The sequence below is a fragment of the Abramis brama genome (genome assembly GCF_963993115.1).
Source record: "Abramis brama genome assembly, chromosome: 25".
Classification (NCBI taxonomy): domain Eukaryota; kingdom Metazoa; phylum Chordata; class Actinopteri; order Cypriniformes; family Leuciscidae; genus Abramis; species Abramis brama.
The window spans coordinates 2,666,185-2,675,344 of record NC_139987.1 but is presented as its reverse complement, the minus strand read 5'-3'; positions in this window follow the sequence as shown (position 1 = coordinate 2,675,344).

Below are 9,160 nucleotides of genomic sequence, written 5' to 3'. Positions count from 1 at the left end.
CAGCCAATCATTTCCATGACCACCTAGAATCATTGGACAGTAAGTTGGTCAATCAAACAGTCGTGCCATACCCCCCTCCCCCCGTGCATGATTGCACGTCCATGTTCTTCGAATGGGTGGAGTCAGGGCGAGCGCTGGAGGAAAGGTAGGACCATTTGAGTTGTGCATTTTCATAATCTGCCGGCCGTTTTGCAAACCCCATACCCTACCTTTAAGTACAAAATTAGTGTGTGAAGATAGAGCACTTTAAGCACATTATGCCAGTACTTTTTTTCCACCTGGGTCCCCTACGCATTTTCAATATGTTATGGTAGAATGTGATAGATTTGTAAAATGAAACGCATATAACCAGAAATGTTGACAATATTTTATTGCTGGTATATTAACTTTAAAAAATAATAATAATTACTTAAAAAAATAATAATAATTGAATAAACACTGTTGGAACAAATACTTTGATGCAAGTCTTCTTGTGTGTGAGGGAGAAAGCACACGGTTCAGCTGATACAAGACTGCGAGGGAAATAAGCTTACTAACACCCCTCACACACTCCGCTGCCGCCCGTTACTCTCGGCCAGTGTTCAGTGTCCGGCCTACAGACATCTGCTTCATACACTCGCTTGTGAATTTGGGGGTTTAAGGTTCTTCCTCCTGAGCGAGTGCCCTGTCTGTCCCTGAACGCTGGACTGGCTCGCCTCACACTGTGTGTGTGTGTGTGTGTGCTGTCTCCTCAGCCATGGCATCTTCTCTTTCCTCTGGGGTCAGGGCTTCCCCAATACCATAATACGGTCAGTGACTCTATCTTCTAGGAAGAGGTTGAGGAAGCCTGTGACCGGACTCCTTCCTCCTCTTTCTGTAAGCGTCTCTACGAGACTTCCACCCTTGTCTGCACTCATCCGCTAGTGAAAAGACAATAGAAAACTTTAGTCAATATGTGATTGTATATATTTAAGCCTAATGACAATTATCATTATTTTCTCCAGCTAAGCAACTTGTTGACAATACCACAGGGGGGGACCAGGTATAGTACATTTTTGTTTTTCCTTGTAGAAAAAAAACAGAGAGGCAGAAGTGACTAGGGTTGGGAATCGGAAATCAATTCCAATTCTGGATTACTTGAGGTCAGGAATCAGATACTTGCTATAAAATTAAAATTTCGATTCCTTTGTGAGCATTTCAATATGGCTTTTCACGCGTGAGACGACTCGCGCGCTGTTTTATAATAATAGAACATTTGTTTCAGTTCTAAATTTGTACTGTAATTTCAGTATTGGGATTATGAATTCGTTTAACGTCAATGCTTCACTTGAACTGATCTGCAGGCCAGTTCTCAACGAGCCGCGCCACATTACGCAATAGAGAGAATAAGCTGAATTTTTCAAAGTCTGTGATTGTAGCGCCTCTTAGCGGTGAAAGGCAGCAAATTCACATCCTCAATTTTACCGCGGTATAAGTATTATTCTGGTTGAGTACCAACTGTACCTCAGGTCTCCAGCGCTCGTTTCGACATTGTCTTGCTTCCTTTAAAGTTGCGGTGAAAAAGACTAGGTGTTGTATTTATTTCACTATATTGCCTACGTCAGCTAAACTCACTGTTAGATTATTAGCTCGATTACACTAGCTTCAGTCTAAACACATCATGCCGAGGACATCTGCTGGTTAAAGCTGTGTAAATGCAACAAGAACAGCAAAAACATGTTCAGTGACCGTGTACACGCTTTAAAACCGCAGCGCGTGAGCTTAGAATAAACAGACCATTACCGTATTTTGGTGTGGATGCAAATATAGTTATCGTTATAGTTACTGTTCTTGGTGTGAGCGACCTTTTAGCAGGGGTGTCCAGAGCTGCTCCTGGAGGACCACAGGTAACATACCTCAGAAGGGCTAAACATACAGCGCTACTCGTCATCTGTGCAGCGCATGAGGACTGACTAGATGAGCTGCAGCACGTACTGAAAGGTAATGTCTACAGTCTGATAATTGAACTGGGGATGCAGCGATATGAAGTCAATAACCGATATATTGGCCGATAAATCTAAATCCAAATCGTTAAAGGGTAACTAAACCCTAAACCAACTTTTTTTAGTTAATGATCTGTAAGACTGTGGCTTTATTAGTGCTGTTCATTGATTCGAGTAACTTTTTTGACATTTGGGTATAAAGTGTTTTAATTCTACAATATATGGTGTAAAAACGTCTGAGTGCTGCCCTCTTCAGGTTGAACGGTGGCTACTGCAGTTGCATTTTCCTATTGGATGTTTGCGGTGGTACGTGACGTAAGCAGGTTCCAGCTGTGGAATAACAAATTTAAAGAATCTATTTCAGATATGCTTCCTTACATAAACATCATGGTGAAGAATTCTGATTTTAGCATTTGAGGTTTTAATTTAGATTCCAATATAAACTGAGAAAGTTTAGCAGCTGTTATGATGATTATATCAAGAGATTCCTGCCAGTCCTGTTCTCTAAATGAGTCAGATCACAGAGACTCTAACCTTTTATCTTTGATGGCTCTTGGAGCCAAAGTCCCAGCTCCAGACGTTGAATCGTTAGGCTGATTAGATTAGCACATATGCGTTTGAATGGTTATGCTGATTGTATTGAGACTGGTAACACGCTGGAGTCTGGGGCGGGTTCCTTAACCTGTATACTCATTTACATGCTTTGTTTGAATTTGTCTCCACTTTCAAAAGTCCCTCCTCCTAAAATGCCTATAAGACACCATGTAAAGTTATGTACTTTAGATTGTTGGATGCAGCCACGTACAGCGAAGTTCTCAATAAAGAATAACTTCTGTTTGAACGCGATCCCAACGTCTCCTGGTCTGCTTTGAAGAAGGAAAAAGTTCCCTACACAGCTCACCACGTCCTTGGCAGTATAAAAACCATCTTGTTTTGTCAAAACCATTATAGCGAGTCATTGAAATTGCGAGTATTGAAAACGATTTTTTTTTTAGTTCTTATTACCAATAAGTTCAATAGACAGCTTCCATCAAACACAAGGTAAAGAGCTACTTAAAGCTTGGTATGGATGTTATACCCACTCTGCCAGCTTGGACACACCTATCTGTCATCTACAACATTCAAGAAAAATGGTTTGCACGTTTTTTTTTTTTTTGGTGGGAGTCCAGTGTGTAAGCGCTACTGATTCAAATTTAGACTAAAGAGGGCAGAAATAGGTTGGTACATATTCATTTTGAGTTTTGCAGCTGATTTTTTTTTAATTGTGTAGTGTGTAACTCCAGTTAAAAATGCTTCTTTATAATTAATTTTTATATTATAAAAAAAAAATATTCAAAAAATATTCAAAAATGCAGTGGGGGAAGGAAACCTCTGTATGGTCCTTCTTCAGGAAACTCTTCCCTGATCCGTGTCACAGCGCATGATGGTATGACCACCCGAACGTGTTGGCCAAGGTACCACCAACACCACCTAACGACATTGCGATATGCAAGGTGTCTATAAGCGCTGAAAGAGAGGTGGTGCACATGTATGTTGAAGTGGAGGATACATTTTTTTTAATAAATTATTTCATTATTTATTTTTATATACATTTTTTTTTTTTTTATATATAAAATGTAACCTTTCTTCCTGGAACTAACCTGTTTGTAACTGTCTCTTCCATCTCGCCATATAACTGGACTTAAGTGCCATATAGAGCTTGTAGCACACAGGGGTTTAGTGCTACTGGCTCAAAGCCTGGATGTGCTGTTGCACAGCCCACTCCACCAATCTGGCCACACCTGTGTACTACCTACAACATGAGAATGTTTATTACTACTTTGTTAGGATGATTTATTTAATATTTGGTATGTGGAGGTTGTGTGTTTTTTCAGGGTTCGTACAAGGTGCTTAAAATGCTTTAAGTACTTGAATTTGACTTGAAATTTATGATTTATGAAATGGAACCTAAATTATTGAAAGACAATATATGTGAAATTAGTGTTTAATTGTATGGATAAAGCAATGTTTTCACACAAAATGATATCTTTATCAGATAGGCTGAAGCTTTAGAACGATTCTGCATGGCTATGAGTGTGATATTGTTCATAAATATCCAAGTATATGATACAGCTTTCATTCTTCAGGTCAATCATATTCATGAGGTGGAAAATCTGTTTGAATGCGGTATCTTTGTCATAGTAACCTTTCAATGGTTAAAGTTTCCACAGTCATTGCATCTGCTCAGGGTATATGCAGGAATCATAGAGATGAATTTACTACCTTTTACTACCTTTTTTACCACCTCCACAATATTTTTTACTACCAACACGACATCAAGCAGCAGCCCTTTTTTGGGGGGTGTGGGGGGGTGGGAGGGGTATGCAAAGCACCACACCCATCAAACATATTAGGTACACTAATGTTTAATTGTGATCATTAATTATTGTCATTGTCAATTATGTTTTTTTTGTAGTGTCGAGTTCAGTTTCAGTTGTCCTCATCTTAACCCTAGCCCTTGAGTTATCCTAACCATAGCCCTTAGCCCTAATAAGGTGAATAATAACCTTGGCACTTTGTCATTGCTATCAACTCCGACTCACTCAGGGCTCGACATTAAGCCTTTTCATGTGCTTGTCCTTTGGACAAGTAAATCTGTCATTCACTTGTCCGAATAAAAAAGTTGCTTGTCCGGAATTTTTTTGGTGTGTGTGTGTGTGTGTGCTGTAAATATAATATTATTTTCTTAAGAAATATCCTCATCTGTGATAAATCAGCTCTGATATATTTAAATCTGCATATTGTCATATCTGCACCTTTAAAGGGCTTTAAAGGTGCAGATATGGTGCCACCCCCACCCCCCAACTATTTTCGCGGCTGAAACAGAACAAAAACAGTCAATATTGTGTCTAAAATGTAAGTGACTTAATTCGAACTGTTTATTCAACTGTTGTATGAAACCAATGTCACATTTTCAGTCGTGATGGTATTAAGGAAAACGGCACTCGTCGTGTGAGGTTGCTAAACTGTATCATATGTTAAAAATATTAACACATTTTGAATTGTGGCACTGGCAGTATGTTGTTAACTGAGTTTAAACTGAGTTTACATTTGTTTGGACTTCTCCTCGAGAGGCTGCGCGAGCCTCAACAGTGCAACCTTGTTACCGTCACTAATATCCACTATCGATCGCAACTTACAATAAATATAATACAAACAGAATCATTCTCTCATTTTAGTGATTCCCTAGTTATTTGTTTTGTTATTGACGTTTAATCAGGCTACTTGTCCGGTCGGGCAAGGAAAATTCTCTTTTACTTGTCCCTTCAAAAAATTCACTTGTCCCGGACAAGCGTTAATGTCGAGCCCGTCAGGTCCTGTTGTTAGCACCGTATATATTTTTAAATTGTGCTAGATGAAGTTAAAATATGGAGACACAAATATTAAGCAAAAAAATGGAAACTCATATATTGAGGTGGTCAAATTGCGTTTGTTACCTTTTACTACCTTTCAAGGGCCTTAATTTTGGTAGATTCTTTTTACTACCTTTTACTACTTTTTACTGCCGCGCGGACACCCTGCTGCTGCACTTTATTTTGAACCTTTATTTATTTAGTTTAATTTGTTTATTTTTGTTTACCTATTTATCTGTATGAACCCTGGTTTTGTGTATAGTACTTATTAAACGAATTAACTGGACTTAACACTCTGGTCTTGTCATATTTCATAGCTATACCTTGGGTATCTCTCTTCAACAGACGTTCTCTACCAGGGACAGTGAGCTGCAGTGCCCACAGGTGCACCTGTTGAGACAGAATCATTTGTAATTGTAGAGGGAGACTTGAAATATCTGTTTTTCGCTTAATTTTTAACACTAAATCACACCAAAATTAACCTAAATGCATGGGTTTTACATTTTTGATAGTTCCGTTAGCATTTGCTATGAGCGTTAGCCTAATTTAGCCATAATGCTAATGTTTTACCACTCAGACACTGGCCCCATTCTCCCTTGCGCGGCTGCTTCGCTAGCATCAACGGATGCCGATCGTGATGCGGGAGTTAAGACCGCAGTTTGAGCCAGCGGCTCGAATTGATATGGCTCTGGCCCTGTGTCCACAGACAATTCACCCTCCTCCACTTCAGGTGATGGTGGGGGAGAAAAGTCCTCGACTTCAAATGACAGCTCTGTTGCAAAGCTACTTGTGTCACTCCAGTCACTCTCCATTCAGTCAATTAATCCGTCACTGCGGGTCTCAGGTGCACGCCCCCCCGCTCAGCCCCGCCCTCGGTTCGTCCCCTCTATCTCCGCTGGGGTCTGCCCACTTTTCCAGCATTTTTCAAATATTGCCAGTGGGTGGAGTCAGGCTCTGACCAGGGGTTTAGTTTCCCTTTAAGTAGTTTTTGAGTGTCTGATTACAAAAACAAGTCTCACCATTAAAAGCTATGTCCTAGGCACACAATTATATATTATATCTCATTATAATTTTATGTAGCCTAAATGACAGACTTGCGCTACACTTAACTGTATTTTTACTAGGGATGTCCCGATCAGGTTTTTTTGCCCCCGAGTCCGAGTCATTTGATTTTGAGTATCTGCCGATACCGAGTCCCGATCCGATACTTAATACATAAAAAAAGAATAAAGAAGAGTGAAAAAACAGATCCAGGATGTTCCTTATTTTTTATTTAATTCACCTTATTTTAACATTCAACAACTCTGTTAACAAACGGAGCACTTCTGTGAGGTAGCTTGAACAATCAAGTAATACATAAATTCTTCACTTTTGGACTTTAGTGCAACAGTAAATATAAAAAAAGTCTAATATATAAACAAATAGCACCTCAACTTAAAATACCCGGCAGGCATGTAAACAAATAAAAAATAAAAGTGCTACAGTGTTTGCAAAGCCAGTAATGTGCTTTTAGGAACTGCACTCCTAACTCTTACGCCGGTTTCACACTGCACTGTTAGCAGAGCGTGCAGCGCGTATTTTTTTTGCCGCCCATGTTAACAGATTAAACCAGGCTTTAGAGCATTCACACTGCACGCAGAGGCGGCGCGGCAGTGCGTAGCAGAGCAGAAGTGCCGCGATCGTTTCGGCGCCGAGTCTATTTTTGCTGCGCCGCTTTTGCTGAATTAAAGTAACAATACATTGATCATGGCCATAATACACCGCAGTTTTATCCAAAAAGTGCATTGATGATATCTATTGTGTTTTAAACAGTCAATCAAATGACCAACAGCAATTTAAAAAGAAAACAAATGTCCAAAAACAAACTTGTTGCCAGAACAATAAAAACAAAGATGAACCAAAAGTTATATGAAATTATTAATAAAATAAGCTTCTTGACAAGTCTTTTTTCTTAAATGTATTTAAAAACGAAAAAAAGCAATGCCAACTTATCCATTATAGAGTACTCTGTCTGTAGCCTACACAACCCGCGGTTCAGCCGCGCGTGACAAACGCTGCCAGTGTGAAAGCAAAACGCGCGTCCTGCTCCTGCTCACCATACGCACTGCTCCTGCGCTGCTTACGCTCTGCTAACGCGTGCAGTGTGAAACCGGCGTAACTCTGTGCCACCGCATAACTATAGATGTGTTAAAAAATAATGAGAATATATATACATATATATCCGAGTCCTGATCGGGAGGTAACGTCCGATTCCGATCGAGTCTGAAAACACGTGATCGGGCCCGATTTCCGATCACGTGATCGGATCGGGACATCCCTAATTTTTACCTCTTTTTAAGTGATACCAATCATATTTCAAGCAATTTAAAATCATCATTGTGAACGGTGCGATGCGTCAGATGCTGAAGTGTCTCAGCTGAAGGACATAATTCATTATTTATCGGCTTTAATATATCGGGCAAATTTTCTTATCAGGGTGACAACGATAACATTAAAAATGAACATATATCGGCTGATATCGATATGGTGGATATATCGTGCATCCCTAAATTGAACCAAATCAAAAAGACTTGAAAATCTTCAAAATGTAATTAATACCTTAAACCAGTTGTGGAGACTGACTTTCTCCAGTTCAGTCCGCTTCTCTGGGTCATTCTGCAGACAACAGCAAATAAAATCAAATAAGATGGGAGAGACGTCTGATTATTACCGTACTCTATTATTTATTACCTTATACCTTTACCCAAAAATCCACAAGGCCATCATTTATTAGGCCACTAGACTCAGATGTTCCTCTTCCTGCAGTGTTGCTTTGTACTATCTAATAAGATTCGCTATAGGCCTATGTCACACTTCCTGCTTCCGGAGTAGGGATTCAGAACTTCCGGTCAACAGTATTTCTCAATAAGGATTTAGATTATAAGCCATAATGTCTAAACCATCCGAGGTAGACTGACCTTGAGCTATGAGGTTGTGAAACGAAGGTTTTTGCTCCTGTAGAAGCTAAAAGTTCGTATGAAATCAACCTTGTTTTAAGAAAAACAAGTTTTATCCGCGATCTTATGAAAAAAAACGGGCTTGGAATAACCGTCCTGGAAGAAAGACAGTTGTTATGATGAGTAGATGGATTTAGGATTTACTGTAGGCCAGTCCTGGACAAACTGTTGGCATCGGTAGATTGTCTATTCAAAAACCATTTATAGTCTGTGATTAATGTTAATTTATCGGACTCCGCCATTGTAAAAAGCTAACCGGAAGAGCTGTATCCCTACTAAAAGACGTACTTCCGGTCTTCAATTTTTTCGTGACATAGGCCTATTAAAATTGTCCTTTGGAATGAAGATCTCACCTTGTGACAAGCCATCTTTGGTCCAGGTGTTGTCAATCATCTTACACAGGTCTCGTCTCCTTGGAAACTCTAAGTATTTCGAACAAGATTAGTGACCACACTGTTGCTGGTTCCCCGTGATACTTGCTGTACATCTCATACTTGCAGTCCTCTTTTGTACTTGGAAAAAGATGTTGTCTGATTTGTAAGTTTCCATTAATACAGCATTTTGACTAGATTTCCATGATCATGCATGAAATTATTTGATGCTAATTGATTCACGACGGTGGATCCCATTCCACGATGCTTGATGAGAGCTTGACTCACTCAGAGTCCCGTGTGAACGGCTATCAACCCATCATCACCAGAGTTTGAGACCCGCCTTACAGCTTTGAGAAATTACACATACCAGCAAAGGACGTGTAACATGCGCTGGTAAGCATTTCACCGCATCCAAAGTCAATCAGTTTGCCTTCGAG